Raw genomic sequence first — 23,890 nt, 5'->3', positions numbered from 1 at the left:
TGATCTTTCTGGCTGCACTCTGGTCGTTTGCTTCCATTTTGTCCTTTACATGCCATGCCTTGTTGCTCTCCCGGCTTCCCTGCTCTTTGCTTGCTGGACTCATCATTGGGGTTTCTTTTTCTTTTTTATCTTTTGGTGCTTTGGAAGTGCTACAACCTGTGCTGCTGGTTTTGTTCTTAAAAAAGGACTATTTCATCTCTGTCGTTTGCAAGGAAAATACCATTTTAATTAGGAGGTTTCATTTACCCTCCCTTTAAGCCAAACTCTTCAGCACATTTGTTACATGCTTTTAACTTTTAAGGACCTTTTCCTGCCCCGACTGTTGGCTTTGCGTAATAGCCCTTTTTATTTAGCCACGCTACTGTGCATCTCTGAGGCTTTGCTTTTCTTTCCTGGTGAGAAGCAGAAAACAGACGTGCTTGGTCTACCATTTTGGACCAGAAGTCGGAAAGTAGCTTTAGGATATTGAAACATGTATTTTTGGGAGCAAACAGTCTCTGAAATACTGTCTCTATAACTGATTCCTACAGAGAAGTACCTTGTCACGTAAATGTAAGACTGATAAGTGAAATATAAGAGAGGGAGCCGCGTCTGTCTGCGGTGAGTGGACTGGGCAGCAGGGCTGGTGGCAGAGGCTGGGTAGGGGGCCGCGTTTGTGTTGGCAGCACTGGGTAGATACACTAGCTGCCTCTATTAAAATGTAGCTATTAGCAAATGAAATTAAATACTTCGGTTGCCTAGTAACTAATCCAATCTGAGAAAGAGGCAAAAATAGAATACATAAATTTAGAACTTTTAGACCACCTGCCAAACAAAATATTCTTGCTTGTATCCTTTTGATCATCCGTGATTTGGAGGGAAGAAAGTGCTTTGGTGTCAAAGAGGCACCACAGGCGTTGACATTTCTTGCTGAACGTGCAGGACAGTCAGGCTTCCCCCAGAGACCTCGGCCACAGCGGCCCTCAGAGTACCAAACAGAAGCTTGTACAAACTACCGGGAATTTGGTTTTGTTTTGTGATTTAATTAAAATGCCAAAGGGCATTTTGAGATTTCAGCCACATTCTGCCATGGCAAGAAAAGTATAAACCATCTGCTTTATCCATTTTTATGTAAAATAAGCACATCATTTTGCCTACCAATCAGTTTTTCAATAAGACAGAACATTAACAGCTTAAGATGATTTGGTAACATTAATTACTTAGCTTTAAGCGCTAATATTATATGATCTATGTACCACAGTAAATTAAAAAAAAATAATAGTGTATTTATACACTGACTCCAAGTACAAACACTTGAACGCTTCGGGTGGTAAGAGTAATGCAGTTAATTTCTGTATTCTTTGGAGCCAAATTAATTTATCACTTCTCTCCCTCTTTCTCACATACACATACACACAGAGAAAGTTTCTTAAGCCTTTTGAGTTTGTCTGTACATATATCAGCATGTATTTTCTGAGAACATAACCAAGTGTAATTCTACAGTCCTGAAAAATTGAACATTAAGCCTGAATTGTTACAATTGTATTGGTGTCATATTGACATCCATACAACCCATCTCAGATTCTGTCCCATATTTCAAAAATGTCCTTTATAGAAATTTCTCCCACCCTGAATCCAAGATTCAGTGCAGTGGTGCATGTTGCCCTGGGATGTGTCTCTTAGACCTTCTGTAATCCCAGAGTGTCTCTCAGGTTTCCTTGCCCTTCCTGACACTGGCATTTTTGAAGGCAATAAGAGAATGAGCTTCATGTGGGATTTAGATGGAAGGCATTTTTTGATCTTTAATCGATACTCTTCCAGATCATTACAGGCCTGAAGAAACTCGTGCAGATGATCAGCCAGCCTCCACACCCTCTCACCCCCAAGTGGGGCTTAAGGAGCTGTGGTTTCCAGTTGGGAGGACACTGGCTTCTCGGTGTCCCCACTGAACACCTGGGAAATGTCTCCTGACAGTGCCAGGGACTCATCCCACCAGAGGAAAGCAACAATCCCGTGAGCGGGAAACCTGTTTCTTTTGCTCAGTATAGAGCCGTAAACGCTCATCCAAAAGGATGGAGACCAGCTCAGTATTCTGACACCAACTGGAAATGTCTTAAGAAAGGCTGGCTGCTAAACTGCAGGGCTGAGCTGAAAGTAAACTTCCCTGGCCCTGCAAAGGGACTAGTGGGGTTGGGAGGGGAGGGGTGGCGGGGAGTTCATGGTTGGGTCATTGTAAATACTGCCTTCCTGCCTTAAAGTTAATTCTTACTACACATCCAGATTTTCAATGATGGATTCAGTTAGGAAGGGTTTTTATGGGAAGCATGTGTGTGTCTGAGTGTACGTTTTTACACAGGGTTAGGACTGGAACAACCTCGCCAAAGAACTTTCTGGCCCTTGGCACTCGGGCGTCTCGGGTCTGCACCTCCTGCAGTCACAGGCTTCCCGTGAGCAGGAGCCATTTCCCACCATGGCTGCACACACCTTCTACATCCCGGCAGCATCGGCCATCTTCACAGCCTCTGTGTGTGCTCTCTGCTGAGTGCGCTTCATCCTTTAACATGCTGCTTTTCCTCTGCTCCTCCTCCTCTCCATCCCTTTGCAGTATTTCCAGTCTGAAAAGTGCAGGCAGGAGGAAAGGATGTTTGGTGCAGTGACTAAGACCCCGCACCCCCATTGGAGGTCCAGCTCTACCCTCGATTCCTGCTGCAGCAGCAGGTGATGGCTCAAGCACTTGTGTCCCAGACACTCACAGGCCACTTGCCTTCAGCCTGGTCCAGTCCCAATTGTTGGGAGCATGTGGGCAGTAAGACATCAGACAGAAGATCTGTGTTTGCCTTTTAAATAAAGTGAAAAAGGAAAAAATTTTTCTAAAGAAGCGTACATGGGAAGCATCATGGCAGTGGCTTCCAGGCAGGGATGCCGGAATCTTGGAGCATCTCATCGTGGTGGTGCATGCCTCCCTCTGTGCTGGAACTCTGAGCGGGGCCCTGGGCTGGAGGCTGTCCCCTGCTCTCCTTGAGCTTTCCAACCCCTCCAGAGCAAGGCAGAAGTGAGCAGTGACATGGAATGTAGATTTAATTTCCCATTGTTTCCATCTGCCGCTCAGTCCTTCATTCAACAGGCGTGCTCCTTGCCCTGCAGCTGGAGGTGCTGTTAGCTAGAAGCAGGACTCCGGCGTGTAGAGGCCGACCCTGGCAGCAGAGAAGCAAGCAGTCCTTTCATAATCTGAGCAGTTTACGTCCTGCAGTTGTTCGAGGCAAAGCTAACAGAGCATGACTTGGGAGTCTCACCTTGTGTGTGCTTTCTAGACACACTGTGGGTTAATTCAAATGATGCTTCTCTACTGTGATTCGTTCACATGCTTGTCTGCACCTTAGTAATTACCATTCCAGTCACATCTGCCCCTAAAACCGGGCCATATGCCAGTCTCTTTTGTTACTACTCTTAAAATCGCAAGGTAACAGACTGAGATGATGATGTGAAATGGTGTAGGTGTCACTTCTTCACCTCTTTCCAAAAGGTCTCCTCTTCGAGCTAAGGTGTGAATTATGAGTGTGCACCTGGAGAGCCTGGCTCCGGCATGACGGCACAGGACAGCAGTATCAGGGTAGCTGCTAACGGGCCTGCAAGCCACGGAACCACAGCAGCGGGAGCAAGGCAGCTCTCATGCCTCTGGGAGGACAGAGCCTTTGCACCTTCTGTACACGAGTGCCTGATGTGTGTGAGAGGGAGACAATGAGAAAGGAACCTGAAAGAGAAAAGGGGAAACTTCAAGATTCAGAGAAGGTGAACTGCAGTGCGTACACTCTTGCTCTCCCTGGCTGTCAAAACTAAGCAAGGAGGACCATTGTTCCTTGATAATTGTGCGCATCCGTGAGCAGGACACCCATTCTTCCCAGCAGCTGGGATGACAGCCTCCCTCCTTGGCAGCTCACGTGGCCTTCTGTTCCCCAGCCGTGCCGCCCCCCTCCCAGGACGGGGAGACACCGCGCCCCCCGCCATAGGACAGGCAGTGTTTGTCGGGTGTGCCGTCATGGGTATGTGTTTCAGTCTCAGACACTGGAGCGCAGACACAGGATGTTTGTTGTCATCTTCTAGACACGGCTAACAAAAGCTTCACTCGTGCAGGAAAGCTAAACGTTGAGGCTGCACACCCCATGGCGGGGGTGGAGGCAGCGAGCTGCAGCAGGGCACAGGAAGTATCATTTCCTTTCCTCTAGGAAAGGAAAATACAGCGCTGGCCCTGCCCAGAGTTTCATCCCCCAGCTGTCAATTCTTGCAGTTAATGTGTTTTGTCAGGCAAGTCTTCAATACAGATTAAAATGAAATGCCAAGTAATTTCCACCTCTCGGCCATTGGTGTCTGGGAACAATGGAGTGTTTTGGTGAATGTCAGTTAATGGCACTTAGGGCTCGCCGCCAGGACCCCATCTCCCAGTCTAAGGACTGGGGAGGGGAGACTGTAGCAGGAGGGGTGGGGATGGGCCTCTGTAATCCGACTGCCTGATCACAGAGATGCAACATGAACCAGGATGCATCCCTTGCCAGGACCCACCGTTGTTAATGGAACACAGTTCCTTCACACCCAGGGCGCTGGCCAGGCAGATCATGGTTCCAGGGGAAGAACACGGGATGCTGAGTGTCTGTTTCCTTTTTGATGGAAGCAGGCACTACAGAGCCCCTGGGTGGAGCTGCGATGTCCCCCATCCTGTTGTAGGGTTTTTTAACCCCAAATACAGCAGCAACCTAAATTCTTGTCTCGCCGGAAAGAAGAATTTTTGTGCGGACACAGTTTGGTTTTTTTTTTTTTTTTTTAAAGATTTATTCATTTTATTACAGCCAGATATACGCAGAGGAGGGGAGAGAGAGAGGAAGATCTTCCGTCCGATGATTCACTCCCCAAGTGAGCCACAACGGGCCCATGCGCGCCGATCCGAAGCCGGGAACCAGGATCCTCTTCCGGGTCTCCCACGCAGGTGCAGGGTCCCAATGCATTGGGCCGTCCTCAACTGCTTTCCCAGGCCACAAGCAGGGAGCTGGATGGAAAGTGGAGCTGCTGGGATTAGAACCCGCGCCCATATGGGATCCCAGGGCTTTCAAGGCGAGGACTTTAACCGCTAGGCCACGCCGCCGGGCCCCACAGTTTAGTTTTAAAGCAAGATTTATTAGAAAAGTTGAGAAAGGAGACTCCCTTCCTAGTGACGGGAGGGGGCTCTGAGATAGAAAGGACCCTTACCCCCTGCCATAGTGGCAGGAGGAAAAGTGGAAAAAAGAGACCCCACCTTTTAAAGGTTTACTTCAAAGGGGCTCCCCAAGGACAAAAGGAAATTCCTGGTCTCCCCTGGTATTTGGCTTTGGGGCAAAAGACCAGACAGGTGTCAGACATTGGACATTCCTGGCCTTGGGAACAGGGGTACTGCACTTCCTGCAGTCCTCTTTTCAATGATAAGGAGATCAGCCTGAGGCCCTCCCACACAATGGCCAGAGATGCTTCGGGTGGGGAATTGATACGCTAATGTCACCCTTGTTCCTTGGAAGAGAGGTGCTCTGGTGAATCTAAGACTTGGTGGGGGATTTTATATTTGAGAAAAAAATGACTTGGGGACCCAGAATACCCTAACTGCCTACTACCCAGTCTAACTCCTCTCACAATCCAATGCATGTCGCTGCCTCTGCCATCACCCAGGGTGGGTAGTACTGGAGAGGGGGATAAAAACGGAAGCACCGGAACCCTTTGCCCTGTGGATTTCCATCCTCACCTTCCCCAAACTGGCATATGCAACAGGTTCATTTCTCTGGCTCCATTCTTAAACTTGATTGGGAAGATTTCCTTTTTGTTTATTCTTCATTCCTGTGGGGGAAAGGAGCTTTAGCTAGAAACTGCTGACTTACAATTTTATAGTTGTGCAGGTAACAGTGAATAATTCTGAGCAGTAGTCACTCAAAGGCTCAGGTCACGGCCGGCCCCCCGTGCAGTCACAACTAGCGGCCTGTTGCTCTACTTTGGTTTATGCGTGAGTGTTGTTGTTTTGTGTTTTTTTTTTAAAGTTATTTGAGAGGCAGAGAGTGCTTGAGCTCCCATCTACCAGTTCATTCCGCAGATGCCCAGACAGCAGGGACCAGACTGGGTGGAGCAGAAGCCAGGAGTGGGAGAACTTAATTCAGATCTCCCACGGGAATGGCAGGAGCCCACCATGGAGCCATCAGCTGCTGCCTCCCCGAATCTCCATTACCAGGAAGGTGCAGTCAGGAACCAGAGCTGGGACTCGAACCCAGCAACCTCCAGTGTAGGAACCAGGTACCTCCATGACGAGGAAAAATACCCTGTTGGCTTGTTCATTGAACCCCTAGTTGCCAAATGTTGTATGAAATGCAGCTCGCTTAGACAAAATTAGAAGGAAGTTCTTCCGCAGTGTGCTGAGCTCACTGGTTCTCATGCGCCTCTGAGCCTGGTCCCTTCTCCCCCACTGCACCAGGATTGATCCACAGAAAGATCCTGAGAGCATTACTGTCCCATTCTACCCACAAGGGGTCCTAGCCCACTGGCTCACTCAAGACCCCACACAGTAAGGAGTTAAGGGTACAGTCTTGTTATCCTTCCACCAATGCCTGGTCTTCAATAGTTCATAAGGGGAAGTCAAGAATTGAACCTCCTTGCGGGAAAAAAAAAAAAAAAACTTAGTACTTGTTACCAATGCTGAATTCTGTCTTAAGACTTAACTTTGTACCCTTGGGTCAATTAGTCTCAAGGCAGGTGTTGCGATGCATCTGGGTCAGCCACCATGCAGGGTGTCCTAATCCTGGATCAGAAAACCCGGTTTGTGTCCCAGCTACCTGCTAATGCACATCCTGGGAGGCAGCTCAAGTACTTGGGTCCCTGCCACCCATGGGAGACCCGGAAGTAGGTTCCAGCTTTTGGCTTCAGCCTAGGCAGCATAGTCCTGGCTGTTGGCTGGCTTTTGAGGAGGGAACAAGCAAATGGAAAATCTCTTTTGCTCTCTCTTGCTCTTTCAAATAAGTATTTTCCTTAAAAAAAAAAAAGATTTTTAAAAGTAATAGTCGCACAGCACAAAACCTAATTTCTGAACCTAATTAGCTGAAGCCACTCAGCTAAGGACTTCTCCACCATCAGGAATCGTATCCTGTCTCATGTTCGCATCCGAAACAGAATGAGTTTTGAAATTCCTATATGACCAAGAAGGTCCATTTTGCTGCCAATTCCAGGCTTTTCAAAACTACAGTCTTAACGGAGATGCATCTGAATACAGCAAGAATAAGACAGAGTGACAGGAGCAGGCGACCCGCCAGCCAGTGAGAGAATGGGGGCTGGCATGTGCTGAGGATGTCTGGGGGGCTGGTGAGCTATGCAGGGGCTGGAGGGGGGCTGTGTCTATTTCCTCACCCGTCAGTGGGGGCAGTGACACCCACTCCCAGGGGTCTGCTGCTGCAAGGCTTGGAGAGGAGGTGTGGGGAAGCACCTGACCCTGTCTGGCTTGAGGAATTTGGTTCCTGCAGCAAGAGTGTCCCAGAAACTGCTGGCCTTGCCAGGCGTCGCTGTGCTGCCGGACAGGCCTGCACACCTTGTCTGCTGGTTCCACGATGTGCCTCTGACGGCTCCAGGCCTGCTGGCCTTTGCAGGGAGCATGGAGTGTGAGGTCAGGTACTGAGGAGGCAAATATGGAGTCTTCAGCCCCAGCCTGCCGAGATCTGCTTGGTCAGGTGAGAGAGCTCCAGGACACTTGTGACTTCCTCTGGGATTCTTCAATTTCAATATCAAAGTAAAATCTCTGGCGAAACACTAAAGTAGAGCTGAGTGTCTCCATCAGCAAATTGTGCTTCCTCAGGAAGCATGTCCACAGCAGTCACTGGAGAAGCCTGACCTCGGCCTTGACCTCTGCTCTGGGCAGGGGAGCAAGTGGCACCAGCTCTCCAGGACCCGTGGGGTGGAGAGAGGCCGTGAGGGGCATCGCTGTGCACAGGGATGGCACAAGCCTGTGAATGTCAAACGTGTGTGAGAAATGGAACCAAAATTTTTTTTTGTACAAAAATAAGTTGAAATCCACAAATATGTGGGAATCTTCCTCATGTTCATGGAAAAGGCAAAGGGTGAAAAAAACTACGCTTAGATTTCCAAATTCCATCGCAGAAAGACCAACAACTTTTAATGCCATTTTCCCATGAGCTTTTGGAAGTTCCTTGGTGTATTTTTAAAAACTTAGGGGCTGTGTGTAGAAACAGACTCATAAACATATTTGACCTTGGAGGATGGGGTAGGGAGGTTATGGATTTAAGGTGTCATCTGGAAGCAGCTTTCAGAGGTTGCTTGACTGGCTGAAATTGGGGCCTGATGGTTGGACATTCATTGAGATTTCCCAAAGTTCTCTGACATGAAGTAGAGGGGAGGAGGTGAAGGCTGAAGGCACTGGGCCAGTGGGGTGGATTCACGTGGACACCCTGTACACGTGATTTCCCACTGTGAGCAGCCTTGGAAGGACAGTCCCTTTAATGAGACCAGGAGACATGCAGCAGCGAGGGGAGTGCCCACTGCCCACACTGGTGGGAACGCTGCCACAGGGATGGGCTCTGATTCTTGTGAGGAAGATGAAGTTACTGCATGGCAGAGGGCAGAGGTGAGCACGTGACTGCCAGGTGCAAGGCGGGCATGGCTCTCTAATGGGCACTGGAGTTGTTTCTTGGCGTAGCTGTTCAGCTTGCCTAGCCCTGATTGTGTCGCGCTTCCTTTCTCCGTTGCCTTTTTGTTGCTTTGCATGTAAGGCCGTAGTTGCTGCCTTAGCTGGGTAGTAAGTGATGCTCTATGAGGACTCCTGTCCTTATACAGGATGGACCCCACCCACGTGTCACAATTTGCATAACAGACCCTGATCCCAGAGGCATTCTTAGGCTGTTCCGCCTGGGCACTCCATGGCCATAGCTGGGTCCACTTCTGTGGCATTAGGGTTGGCTGCCAATGAGTACAATGTGAATATTCACTGAGCCCAAGAACTGTCTGTTTCCCTCTAAGAGCCTAGGAAACCGTGATCATCCCATTCTGCAAATAAACTATCCTCCAATCTTTGTGTCTTGTGGATCCCAACCCTTTACCCAGGGATGCAGAGTGGCTCAGCAGGAGGCTCCAGACTGGCTAAAGTGTGGTGCAGCCACCCGAATGTCCCTGCCACCGCACTGAATCGGAATAGATGTTATGAAAGCGCTGCCTGCTTCCGCCTCACTTGGCTGGTCTGAGCCCTTTACAGGGAGGAAAATGTAAAGCATCAACTGTGATACAGAGATAGCTTCAAAGGAAAGGCACAGAGGTTTCCGAAATGTGAATTAGCCCTCCCAGCCTGTGGTTTCCAGAAGGGTGAAGAGACTGCCCCAAACAAGTTCGCTTTGAGCTCCATCCCCTCCATTTCCACACGTGGCACAGTGCAGACAAAGCTATGACTGGTCCCTCACCTCCTCCTGCCCCATGTTATTACCTCGCATGGACAGGGGAACTGAGCCGCACACCTTCAACTGAGAAGATGAGCTCTGCTGGAGGAATTTTTCCTCACTTAGACCCTTCTCCTTAGAAGAGTGAGAGCAGCCAGGCTGTGGGCGCAAGGCTTTGGACTGTCTTGTGCCATCCTTTCCTTTCCAGCAAAGTGGAATGGGGTGGGCTTGGAGTCAGGGCAGCACAGCCCTCGCAGGAAGCCCTGCATCCTCTCACTGCTGCGCCTGAAAGCCTTGCGAATGCAGCTCGCTCACAGCCCTACTGCTGGCAGAGTGAAGAGGCACTTGAGGGTGCTGTGATAATGTCACTTTGTCAGAGAATTTGCAAGATTCCAGCAGTGAGTGCCCCCGGCTGGCATGGCTTCCCACCTGCCGCACGCTCCCTCCTCTCAGCCCGGCGTCACCTGCAGCTCTTCAGCACCAGGCTAAGCCAGCCTCAATGGATGGTGTTTGGACTGTGAAATGAAGCTGGGTCTCACGGTTGCTTTACCTGAGTCCCATAGAACTTCCCCTGAAGCTAGGGTGACAGAGTAACACTTTCTGGAAATTTCTTGCAGAATAAAGAAGGAGGTGGACATTCCATCGTGCATCCAGACAGGCAGGGAGATGCTCAGCGGTACGCACAGGTCAGTGGCATTTTTCTGTGACAAGTGACTGGGTCCTGAGTGGGCTGCGCCAGATGTATGAGTTCTTATTTTCAGATTTAAGAGTGTTTTGACTCCCATGTTAGCAAAAAGGAAACGAAGGCATGACACAAGGGGGGAGTGCTGGGCAGCCCCATGAGGCTTTAAGGTGCAGTACGGGTCGGGGGGCATCAGCTCTGGGTGGGTGTAGGGTCAAGATGCACCTATAACCCTGCTCTCTGCCCCTTCCTCTGCATCCCTACACTCCCATGGGGAAGAGTCCTTGACGTTTTCTGTGTCCCACGTGGTCCTTAAATGCCAGAATTACAGTACGCAGGGTCACAGAAGTGCTGTGCTTGGAACAGTTTCAAGGCTGCCTGCTGCACATTGCTCCTTCAATACCATGGATGGTTGCACAAAGAGTTGTTTGGCTTTGTGTTACCAAGGAAGCTGCGCCAGACCCTGCACAGGATTCTCTTCTCTGCCTTTTGCCCATCTCGCCTTCTGAGGAAGTCCCTGACCCCAGGTGTGGGAGCACCTCTCTTTCAGGAAAGCTGTTCTGTCCTCCCCAGAGGCACTTGCGAGGTGTGGCGGGCATGAGCTGCAGGTGCAGAGGAACTTACTCCTTCCTTTGGGAGCCAGCAAGTAGCTGTCCAATAATGGAGCATTGTGGCAGGCCACCAGGCCACACTGTGCCTGGTTCAGCGTAGAGTCGGGGGAAAGGGGTAAGGAGGAATCCTCATCAGGTGATAAGCCAGAGAACAGTCTGGACTTGCTAGCGGCCTCTCGGTTTTACAGTGTGCACCAGCATCTCCCTCACTTGGGGATGAGGGTGAAGGAGACCTGCTCCGCATCCTCACCCCGAGCACGCCGTGGTGCTGTGGAGGGAGCCTGTTCTGTTTAGAAGCAACACTAGTCCTGCCACTCTGCACACGCCATATTACATCAAAGGGTCTCCTATCCTCTAAGACCTGATCAGTGGTTGCATTTTTTTTTAAAGATTTATTCATTTTATTACAGCCAGATATACAGAGAGGAGGAGAGACAGAGAGGAAGATCTTCCGTCCGATGATTCACTCCCCAAGTGAGCCACAACGGGCCGATGCGCGCCGATCCTAAGCCAGGAACCTGGAACCTCTTCCAGGTCTCCCACGCAGGTGCAGGGTCCCAATGCATTGGGCCGTCCTCAACTGCTTTCCCAGGCCACAAGCAGGGAGCTGGATGGAAAGTGGAGCTGCCGGGATTAGAACCGGCACCCATATGGGATCCTGGGGCGTTCAAGGCGAGGACTTTAGCCGCTAGGCCACGCCACCGGGCCCCAGTGGTTGCATTTTTAAAAAGAGAATGTCCTGGCACAGACCGCTGAAACAGTGTTGTGACAGAGACCTTGGAGGCTGGTAGGGGTCGTTTTGTGGGGCTGTGATGCCAGCAAGTGTGGGCCTAAGAGCACCACAGTGTGGTCAGACAATAGACGTACCCAGGGCCCAGACCAGGGATGCCCAAAAGGAAGTGAGAGCAACTCTGCTCCATGTCCTGGCCAGAGTCTGAGATATGTCCAGAAAGTTCTCTGGAATCCCCCCAACCCCATCCCTCTGGCACCACCACCACCACGGACCTGGGCAAGACAGTGGGGTCGGTAACCCTGTGGACTCTGACCCTGGCCACAGAGAAGATTCTCTTGTTCACTTATTAGCAGGCAGTAGTCACACACCAGGTTAGGCAGTAATCCTCCCTTTGTCAATGTGCCTTAATCCTCCTGCTGTCAATAGGGCTCCTGGAGCTCCGGGTTGGGGGAAATGCTTTTTTCAGGCGGAAATCCCTATTCCGAGATAAAGGCACCCTCCCTCTTAAACTACCGAAGTGCCCAAAGCCAAGCTTGGTGCCCTGTGCACACATACCCACCGTCCCTCCCTCCGGCAGCTGAGGCAGCCAGCAGAGGCCCCCAAGAGTTCAGGAGGAAATCACTCCTTCCCGGGCTTTGTATTAATATTCTCTTGTATCAATATTCTTCAAGCAAGGTTTTCCTGTGTGTGACACAGTTCCTGAAATAGTAACCAGTGACCTTGTTCAGTGAGGTGCTCTTAGCACCCCGATGAAGGCGTGAGATCTTCACATGCCTGCTCTCACATCCTGCCTCCCCTCAGCAGGCCCCATCCCTGAGAAGGCCACAGTGTAAAAAGGAGAGAAAGGAAGATTCAGCCAGCTTCAAACACCTTAAAACTCTATAATGAATTAGCAAAACAGGGTTCTGAGCGCAAGCTCAGAAGGGAGTTCTCCTTCAGCTGTATGAAATAGAGCTCTATCCTTCGGCACAGAGAACCCAAGCCTTCCAGAGAGGCCAAGACCCACTCGTGAAGCACTGAAGTCAGTTTAGAAAGAAGAAATCTTAACCCCCCTCCTAATGCCAGGGTGGCATTTCATGACAAAAGCGGGTTCTCTGACACTAAATCAGCCACTGAGAGCACGCGGCTTGCCGCAGCCTTCCGGAGCCTCATGGCAGAGCTGCTTATTCTACACCAGGCCTGCACTTCCCTCCCCGCTCCTCCCAGCCAGCGGCAGTCAGATACAGCAGTCCACGAGAGCCACACCTCCCAGATTCATCCCAGCCAGAGGCCAAGCAGCTGGCCCCATGATGTGAGATTGATCCTTCGGGAGGAAATGCAAGGAAAGCTAATGAGAAGCGAATGCTGCCTGTCATCCAGGAAGCAAAGTACAGAGGGGTTTGCCTTCTGCGAGGTGATCACAGCTTCTCTCATAACCCATGGTGGCATCAATCCTTGCCAAGGCAACTGAGTTTGTGTGTGCCATGGTGGGCGTCACCTGTGCTGCAGGGGCCAGATGGCCAGGATGGCTAATTGTGCAAATAGCTTGATTCCATTATGTTTTAATTAGCATGAAGTATTTATTACATGTTGATTCCATTCAGGAAACTGCCAAGTGAAAACTAGCTTACAGTCAGCACCACAGACATGCTTCTACTGGGTTCTTGCTGACCACTGCAGTGTGCTGGCTGCAGGTGTCGCCCAGTACTTGCAGTAAGGATTCGCCAGAAACAACAGCAGGAAAATAATGTGTGTGGCAAAGCTGTGAGGTGGGATGCAGAAATCACAGAGAAGTGGTGATCCAGGAGACCCCCCCCATTGCCTTAGACACCCTGTAGGAGTGACATGACAGCAAGGACATGTCATGCAACTTTGAGGCCAGGAGAGCCAAAGCCCAGCAGCCCCTTTACTTGCTGCTTCAGGTGAACCGTTACTGCCAGGCTTCCATTTCCCTAAGCAGGAAATTGATAAAACAGTACTGTCTGCCTCTGTAGAACCAAAGGAGCTAGCAAGATGAAGTGTTGAGCCTGCCCTCGGAGCATAGTGAGTGTTCAGCTAAAGAAGGGATGCATTTACTGGAAGATCCAGCAGGATCCAGGAAAGGGGGTGGGGGAAGCGGCACTCACAGGTAAGGGGAGCCCCACCACTGTCCCCTGGAGTAGAATATCCTCACCAACGTCTGTCCAGACTTTGAATCCCTATGCTTCTGTCCTCAAGATGACATGGGCTCATGCTGGGGTGTGTGTTCAGATCTGTCCGTGCATGGGACACCACCAATTTCTACATCTCTCCAGCCTTCGCAAGGGTGACTTGCAGAGCTGACAATGGCTGGAATATTAAGGAACCAGAGGGGCTGTGGTCTGACAGCCACCAATGGTGCTTCATTTCCTAAGCCTGCAGTGAGAGCCATGCCCTATGCTGCCAGCTCTACTTCATGATCCAGCTAACTCACATCTCCCTGGGGCCTGGGACAGGGAAGCCCTGGTGCCGTGCAGGAACTCCAAGGTGATCACAGGCCTTCACTTTGGGCACTGACTGTCCCCAGTGGCATACCAGGCACCTCACCTGGATCTTTGTCCTTGAGTCCTCACAGTAACCCTGCAATGTGGAACCAAGTCCCACCCCAACCCCAGCCCCATATTGTGGGGATTCTGAGAGCCTTAGAGGCTAAGTATGAGAGTACTTCAAAAGTTCACAGAAAACAGTGTCACGGTAAGTCAAGCTGCTGCTTGGGATGTTGGAATCCTAAGATCTGGCCCCTCTGCTTCCAGTACGCCTGGGAGGTAGCAGACGATGGCTCAAAGGCTTGGTTCCCTTACACCCACATGAAAGACCCAGGTGGAGATCTTGGCTGCTATGCACATTTGGGGAGTGAACCAGCAAAAGGCAAGGTTTTTCTCTCTGCCCCCTGCCTCTCTGCAACTTTGCCTTTCAAAGAAGAATTTTTTATAAGATTATTTGTATTTGAAAGGCAGATATTATATATAAAGAAGACAAGACAGAGATCTCTCATCTGCTGGTTTACTCCCCAAATGTCTGCAACAACCAGAACTGAGCTAATCCAACTCAGGAGCCAGGAGCTTCCTCCGGGTCTTCCATGTGGGTACAGGTGCCCAAGGAGTTGAGGCATCCTCTGCTGCTCACCCAGGCCATAAACAAGGAGCTGAGTCAGAAGCTGGCGCTCCTGTCGGATACTGATGCTAGCAGGTGGAAGATGAGTTGGCAATACCACTATACCAGTCCTTCAATTTTTTAAATGAATTTTTATTTTTAAAATTAAGTTTTAGTATAAATCTTTTTTGAGATCTATGGATATGAAGGAACTCCTAAAAAGTTCACAGAAAATATGAGAAAATTATGCATAGATTTCAAAATTTCTTTGCACCAAAATAATTTTACTTTAGTTGCATCTTCCACCGGGTTTCTGAAGTGCCTGTGTAACTTGTTGAAGTTACACAACAGCACACCCAGGACTCAGTTGCTGGAGGTCTAATCACAAACCCTGTACCTTTCCACCCTGGAAGGCCTGCTTATATCCCACAAAGGCTGCCACTTTTCAGGAATTAAGAGACAAGATTGCATTCCTCAGAGCTTTAATTCTGTAGTTAGCAGGTAAGAGAGTGCCATTCACACATGAAGACCCTAAGAGATGTGCCATGGGGAATTTTCCCATGCACTTTGCATATGTTCCACAGGAAGCTGCAAATGACAGTGAGTTTTGACAAATTTCCCAATCTGTGCTAATATTATCTTACACCTACCCAGTGCCTGCCAGCATCATTCCAAGTGACTGACACGTCCAGAGGGCCCCCTACACCTCCAAGTTCCAGGTCTACATATCCAGCCAAACACATGGAAAAAAGTTAACTATACTCAACATGCATAATTTTTCCTTGTTACTCTCTGAACAATAACTGCAGAACATTTACATTAGATTAGACATTGTAAGTCATCTAGTGATGATTTAACACATATAGGAAGATGGGAGGATGGCATAAGTTATGTAAAATGGTGTAATATTTGCAGAGTTTGGTATCTGCTGGGAATCCTGAAAGCAATCTCTTACAAATTGTAAAGGATGATTGTGTCGGAGCCATGAATCCTTGGGATCGGGCAATGGGCTCAGGTCCATTTAGTCAATGAGCAAAGTGAGGCCAAAAAGGTAAGACATGCTTGAAATCACAGAAGTGGAAAGTGGTCTAGTGGGGATTTGCACTGGGACAAGCCTGCCCACAGGGTTCACCAATGCTCTTAATCCCACAGGGCAACACCCCAAGGGACATGTGTTAGGTGGACACCTGCCGAGGGTCCTGCAGGAGCAATGACCGAGGTCCGTGATTCTGCTGTGCCTTGCAGAGGATGGCACTGGTGGCAGTGACTGATTCCTGTGCCTTCCCTTCAGCTGCTCTGGAGCTCCTGCCTGGGAGGAGCCTTAGAAAAGAGGTGCTATAATATCCCTGTCCTAACCCTTTCTGTTTAGCATACTTAGCACATGGCTGGGTGGGGTACCAGACACAGTCTGGAGGCACCCTGGGCCCTGTGACATCTTGTCTGAAAGACCTTGGTGTTGGCAAGTATCCAAATACTGTGGCTGACTTTAAAACCACTTCATTGAAACCATATGTTTTTTTTTTAAAGGTGTGCCAGTGCAGGAGAAAGATGTTGGCAGAAACCTTACATGCACTTTTCACAGCATTGGATTGACCAGACAGAGCCACAAAGCTGATACAACAGGATTAGCAAAATTGCTTTGTTGGACATAGGCACAGCGTGACATGTGCTACAGCTGAGACATTTGGCAGGATTAACCTGCCAAGGATAAAGATGTAGCCGACAAGGGCCTGAATTAATGGATTGGCATGACCAAAGCGGGGAAATCTATTTGCATGTGATACTAACTGTGCTAATAAACCCTGGGCTGAGCTCAGCAAGTTGGGCAGCCTCTCTGACTGGGAGGATTTTTTTGTTATTTTAATATTTGTTTTTATTTATTTTAAAGGCAGAGCAGGAGAAAGGTCTTCCATCTGCTGATTCACTGCCCAAATGGCCACCACAGCTGGCACCAGGAACATTAGCTAAGAGCCCTGAACTCCGTGAGTCTTGCGTGTGTTACAGGTGCTCAAGCACGTAAGTCATCTGCTGCCTCCCAGGATGCGTTAGTGGGAAGCTGGAAGCAAAGAAGCCAGGACTTAAACTTAGGGTATTCTAAGGGGCAGCTTGTCCCACCAAGCCATACTGTCTGTTGTGGGGACTTTTATGTTAAAGGTAGGCTCTCTATTTTGGGTATTGTCTTAAAGTAGATGTGCTGTATAAATGCGGCCCACAGCCTGTTTGCTATATTGACTGCACAATCACCCTAAGGCCTCAGGACTGGGCACTAAGAGGTCCCCACCATTATCACCTATGCAAAATACACACTGGGAAACAGCTACTCTGAATGGTTTCTTTAACCTGATTTGAGAATTCTGATTCCCTGCAAGTCGGGACTGGAGCAAAGTGAGCCAGTAGGATGTCCAGGTTAGAAGGTGTGAGGAGGCCCCAGGGTCTGGCTCCTGCCAACATGCTGGCGAGGTCAGCACCTGTCAGGGTCTCTTCACTCTGGCCCTGCCCCCCTGAAAGTAGCCATGGGAACAGAGTAAGATATACCTGTTTAAAACGCGAAGGCAGTTGAGCATGCTAGATGCATACACTACCTGCACACTGAGTGTGGGGAGGTAGTCCCAGAAAACAGTAGGAGACAGGGAAAGGAACAGGTGGGATTGTGTTACCTAGCAGTTGGTGCTGTGGTACAAACCACTCCCTGTCTGTTCTCCAATTCCCCATCCTCGATGGCTGACAGCTGCTGAAGGCAGACTGACCTGAGGAAGCCGTGCGCTGCACGCACCCTACCCTGCTCTGCTGCATCCCTGCACAGGAACAGCAGTGTGGGCAAACAGAAATGCCTGCCACTGGGCACTACTCAGTCTTCATCCGAAGATGCTGCAGCCTTATCAGCCCCTTGCTATGCTGAGCCTCCTTAGAATATTGATTTTTGGTTTTGTTTGTTTTTAAATCAGAGTCGTGGATTTAGAGCAGCCATCCCAAATCCAAGTAATCAGACTCCCTGGTGTGAGGGGGTAGGTGTTGGACTCTGTGACCTGAGCAGTGGAATCAGGATCCCAGCATTGGGGCACAGCCCTGACTCACCCATCCCCTCACACAGTCCTTGGGAGGCAGTGGCCATCCCATGGTGATGCCCTGGAGGTTGTTACTGAAGAAACACAGCCTGCCTTTCTGTCCCATTCATCTCTTTCCAGAACCAAGAGGCAGAAAAACGCTTCACTCATTGGAGACCTCTGACGCAGTAAGGCTTGGATAAATGCCATGTCCTTGTGTTGCCTATACCCAGGAATCACTCTGGCATGTTTAAAGAAGCAAAGCAGAATGGGCTGCCCTGACCCTGCCATCCTACTAGTGCAGAACTCATGTAAGTGGGCCACAGTGGAAAATGAAGAGACAGAGACTTTGTTTAAAAGGGGTGCAGTGCATAGTATCAGAATACTGGGTAGCTTGCTTTCTCCTAAAATGCTCCTGGAGTGACTGCAACCTTAAAGAGACAACAGCAAGTGAAACAGCCCTGCACCATTCCAAGCAGGGCCCCTGTCTGTGAGTAAATGAGTATGGGAGTTCAATCCAGGCAGCACTGGGCAGGTCACACACCCTGCCCAGGTGCTGAGGACATTGTGAAGTAACTAAAGGCCCATCCACAGGAAAGACCCAGTGTGTTAGATTGCATAAGGCACCAGATGGCCCAGCACTGCATGTCCAGAGCTCAAAGCAAACACCGCCAGAGTCTACAAGGAGGGAAGTGGCGGTACATACACAGCCAGAACTCGTAGATTTTATTAGAGGTCGTGGGAAGCGATGAGAGTATGAAGCTACAGCTGGGACACGATCTGCTCCCCAACTCACCAGTTAGTGGTACTGGGAAGGTATAAACTCCATCCAGTGGAGGCAGGCCTGGTGGGAGGTCCTAAAGTCACAGGGGACATGTTCGGTAGAGATGGGTGATCCCATAGACCGGAGTGGGGCCCAGCCACACACTAGACAGTGGGCTTTCGGGCCCACCTTAGGCCAACTGAAGGACTCATCTCAGAACATTGACACCGTGCACCAACCTCCCTCAGCATCCTCCCTTGGGTGTTTAGTTGTAGCAATGAGAAGTTGGTGGGGGAGAGGAAGGGGAAGAGATCATGTGTTTTAAGGGTCATCCCAGCTACAAGGATAGGAATGCCTCACTGAGGGACCAGCTGAACACTGTATGCTCTGAATATTCCCTCAACAGATGAGCAACACCAACCAACCGAGAGGCATGGGGACTTGGCTGTGTTCATCCAGACCAGCTGTTGCCACAGCTAGAGCACATACCAGGTACCCTCTCCGCCTGGACAGTGCACGTTCCTTTGGCCCTGCCCCCCTCACCCTGTGAGCACAGTCACGGGATTCAGACCGTGAGATGCCCAGTGTGGTGCCTGGCACAGATGCCAGCCTTCTCTCTGCCACAGCACCCAGTGCTGTGCATCTGGTACTCTGTCCTCCCTGGGCTTTTGGCAAGAACAACCCAGAATGTGGGTCCTGCACACCAGAGGAGCCCCCAGGGATGGGGGCAGAGCCTGCAGCCTCGAGTCCCCACAGGGCTTCTCTGTCAGCAGGAAAACCCACTTTCCTAAACTCCAAAGCCATGGTGGTTCTAACTTTCTGCCTCCCCAAACTGTGGTAAGAACGTCTGGCGTGACTCCTGTGCCACATCCAGTATAAGGAACTTAAGAGAAAGAGGATCCCTCCTGAGACAGACGGCAGAGAAGTGAGAAATGATATTTTCTTGATTGGGCAGCTGAGAACCCCACAGCAGGCAGGGGCTATTTGGGCCTAGGGCTGCTCATTTTGAAAGTGTTTCTCAGCACCTGGGGACACGGCTTTGAGTTGCGATTCTCAGGCTGGTGTACACTACATGATTTCACAATGGTGGTGAAATCCAGGCAAGGCACCAAAGGGAGTGTTCCCAAGTTGTCTCACTTGATTTCCCTGTACCAGCTAGAGCTGGGAGGGCACGGCTCCTGCTGATGGAAAGCCAGGCCCCGTCATGCTTTCCTGCTTTTATGGTGACCACTGACTGCTTTTCAGCTTGTCCCTAGCCCAGCCTCAGCAATCACACTACTCTTGTGTTTGTATTGTGTTCCCCATTCAGAGCACACCCCAGCTGGGAGAGACACCACTGACTGACCATCCTCAGAACATGAGGGCCACACCTGGAGGAGCTCCCACAAGGTCTGGGGACCCGGGAGAAGCATTCTGATCGAGAGGGCAGAGGCTCCAATGAAGCTCCCACTCAGAACACAAGGTGAGGCAGTGGGTTCTAGGGTAATGGGAGTCCCTGTGTTCCTTCCAGCTAAGCATCAGTGCCAGCGGGGGGCACTTCATGGTGGTCCTGCACCTCTGCACCCCCACCGCAGCCCAAAATAGAGATGTCTAAGCTGTCCAGGACAGATCCCCTTCCCAGGCTGTGTCCATGGCCCAGGGATCCCTGGAGCCACCAATCCCCAACCCGTAACACCAGGAGATGGCAAAGCTGGCAGTAGACATCACCAAAAAAAGACGTCTTGCAGATGGGGCCAGGGAGGGAGATGCAAGGTGAGAAACCAGCATATCTCGTTCTAACCGCACTGCTCTAGCTCCCTCTCCAGCAGCTCACAGGCAGCACAGGTGACGCCACAACCACGTCCGCCACCTCCGAGCCAGCATGGTCCGGTGCGGCAGCTGGTGTTGTGAATCAGGCCGTTGCCAATCAGAGAACGGCTACTTCACAACACCAGGGTTGCACCCCACCACAGGCAACACCAGCCTCAGAACCAGCAATGGTGTTGGCAGCCACACAGCCATGCCCTCTGCCGGGAGTCCTCAGAGGACACTTCCATCTGGCCCTACAACTCCAACCCAAGAATTTTCGGTCCCAATCCTGCTGGGGCAGCCCTGCATGCACAGGCACCTGACAGCCCTACCCACCGTGACAGAAAAGGTCACTCCTGGCAGCACTGCAGTGGGCCCTGGGAAGGGTTTAGTGCCCTCAAACAGCATTTCCTTGCAGGTGCTGGGACCATGGCTGTAAGACTAATAACCTTTGTTTTGATGCTTTGTGGAGGGAAGGGAAGGCGCAGTTTTAGCATGGTGCCCTCAGGGGACATTTCTAAGGCCAACTGTAGCCACATCTGTTTCCTGGATGGTTCCAGCTCCCCTGAAGCATAAAGGCTGACCCTGGATGGGGGACAGTCCACATGTCCCTTGAAGTACAGGCCAGGGAAGGCCAAGTGCAAGCCGGTTCCTGGGCACTGGTGTGGCTGATGCTCTTGTGGGCATAGCAGATGCCAGAACTATGCTGACAGCTGGGCTCCCCAGAGTGGGAGTGTTTCCATGCCTGGGCAGTCTCACCATGCTCCAGGGCCCAAGTAGGTCCCCAGACTGGAGCTCCGGGCTGTTGAGGTCCTCGTGGAGGCCCTGAGAGAGGAGAGGCCATGGGCTGCTCTTGCTAACCTCGGGGCTGGCAGTGTTTGCTCAGGGCTTTGCTGCTGTCCCCTAGAAAGCCAGGCAGAGGACAAAGTCAAGCCCTGTGCCAACACTGCCCAGTGTCAAGGTTACACAGACAGAGCCTGGGTGTGGTGGAGCCGCCCAGATCTGTCTTCCCTTAGGGTTCTGGGAGGTGCGTGGGTTGCTCCCATGTCCTTCATCCCATCACCAAGTCACTAAAGGCTTCCCTGTTGTGCTTGGGAAGAAAAATACACCTTCAGAGAGATAACAGCTCATGTTTTCTGAAAGACCAGCCTGCCAGTTCCTTAAGTGCTGAAGCTGTCCCTACTTGCCCCTGAGCCCAAACACCTGCAATTCATGGTGTTTTGCCAGCATCTGGGGCTGCAGTTGTGACGTGGCTCTGGCTCAGCACCTGTGCTAGCAGGCCTTCCACGCAACCCTCAGCATCACAGCCACCCCCTCTTAAAATCCTCCTCCCCCTCCATGTCCTCTCCAGCTTCATCCTAGCCCCATCTCTTCCTCATACCCTGGCCAGGAGGATGGCAAAACACACCTGTCAAATCCTAGGGCTCGCTCCACTGCCAGCCCTCTCTGAGTGCCTCCTCTCTCTGGACTTGGGCCCCCTCTCCTTCCAGGAAGCCTCAGTTCCTCATTCTAGGCAGGCCATGGCACCACCTTCTCAGGTAAGTGCCAAGTCCACACCACACATACCGTTGGGAGTTGATGCCAACCCTTGCCCAGAATCTATTCCTTAAACCGCTGCCCCCTGTGCTGAGGGGACAGGGACATCCACTGGACTGACTCCCCAGGACTGAGCAATGCTGTCTCCCTTCTATAGGCTGTCACTCCGGCTTCTCAAATCAGGCAGGCTAGGCTGTGCTCTTTATGAAATGTTAGATGCTAACCTTGTTTCTAGACACTTCATCAGACCCTGATTATAAACCTCATGAAATAAATGGGGCCAAGTCCTGAGAGACAGCTGTTCACCATCCAGAGAGGAAGCACTGCTTAATTTCCGTGTTGGGCTGGAGGACTCATCTGAGGTTTGCACAGCAACTTCAGAGGCTGAGGCTACAGTGGCAGGTGGGAGGCGACCCCAAGGCTGCCTTCCCAGCTCTCAGCTGCGGCCAAAGCCCCTTCCAGGCCACATGGCTCTGTCCACAGCATGGCATCTTTTCCAAAATGTGTTGTAGCTCACTGGCAACAGCCTTTCCTACTCCTGCAATGTTACAGAACCTCTACTCAGTTCTCAACTTGATGGCACCTGGCCACAAAGTGTACATACACACACATGCACAATCTCTTGAACCGTGAATTAGCCCCAGGTTGAGGCTCTCCATTTTGAGGCCCACTGCAGACCACTGGAAGCCTTGTTGACATAGGAAACGCATGCTTTTTTACCTGCCACCTTGTCCTCTCTAACTGGACACAGTCTTATGAGAATTCTTGGAACAGCTGGATTTGGAGAAGAAGCTTCCTGAGCAAATACCAAACACGGCAGTGCTGCTCCAAGTGTAATCCCTGCAGCACCTCAGAGCCTGCCCCAGCCCCACTGAATCGGAAACCATTGGTTCTGAATTCCTCTGTGGTCTGAGAGCCTTGACACGAGAGTTAAAACATGGAAAGGAGATAAAGCTCCCCAGGCCTCAAAGACCCAGGCATGGCGTCCCCATGCCTGCCACCTGCAGCAATGTGTTTAGAGTATTTTATCGCAAGTCAAAGGATTGTTTCCATTAAATCTGCTGCTGATTGTCGAAAGTGAGTCGTCAGGTGCCCCAGGCTGAGCATGCCCAGGGCCGCCTCCACCGGGACTTTACATCAGCACTACTTTTCACACTGGGCTCAGCTCCTACCGCAGGCCACAGCACAGGGCAAAGGTGTTGCATTCCTGTACCCGTGGCTTCTCGCGGCCCCACTGCTGAGAAGAGGAACAAGCGGCTCAGAGGGGTTGGTAACATGCTCACCAGGGGTAGCTACGGAGTCTCTGGGCAGAGATTGGAGCCCCTGGGTGTCCCCAGACGCCTCTTTCGTGAGTACATGGGAACACCGCTCAGAACCTATGCCCACCTCAACAATAGAAAAGCCACTTCTAAGAGCTCCCTGGGGGGAGCCCTGGCCCTTATAGAGGTGGCCGTGAAGGCTGAATGTTGGGCAAGCACTAAGTTAAACTGGAGCATTCTGGCTATTGCTGGCGGGCGGTGTGGAGACGGACTTGTCTGCTCTGCTGCTGATGGTCCCACCCCTTTACCCTGGGCCCCACGGTTCGTCTTTTATATGTTCATTGTGTGAGCCACAAAGACCTTTTCAACCCCCAAACATCTGCCTCTTGTTAGTTAGGCAAGTGGCTTAAGAAAAAAAGGAAAAAGAAAATATAATTTGGGCAAACATTCCTACAAACTGTTTTACCAACATAGTGAGGCCACCAAGAAAGTTGCAATGCCCACCTCCCAAGAAAATGATGCATGCTCTTTGCTGAGATTTCATGGAGAGTTCGTGAGCCTTAGAGACAGCTCACGTTTGCAGCTTCCTGGTGGTTTTTAGTGGATTCTAAAGGGAAGGGAAAAGTCTGCTCCATTTTTCCCTCTGTTCCCTAAAGTTAACTCACAAGGATACTCACAGACCAGAGAGATCATTTGAAACTGCAATTTTAAACAAAATAATATTTTGAAATTTTTTAAATGGACTGCAATAAACACAAAACCTAACTTATGCTAACAGGTTGCCTAGCACACTGGTTCAGTTTCAAGATTTACCATTGACCCCAGTTTCCATGGCTGGCACTGGAGCCAAACCAGGCAGACCTATGGTAGACACCCATCAAGAGGTGGCCACAGGTGTCATGTCAGCCCTACCTTCCTAGAGGTCCAGGTGCAGGGAGCAGGGCTGGGTAACTGCCACTGTTTCATCACCC

This window comes from Ochotona princeps, chromosome 21, assembly GCF_030435755.1.
Source record: "Ochotona princeps isolate mOchPri1 chromosome 21, mOchPri1.hap1, whole genome shotgun sequence".
Classification (NCBI taxonomy): Eukaryota; Metazoa; Chordata; class Mammalia; order Lagomorpha; family Ochotonidae; genus Ochotona; species Ochotona princeps.
The sequence above is the reverse complement of the archived record's forward strand: the minus strand, read 5'-3'. Positions refer to the sequence as shown.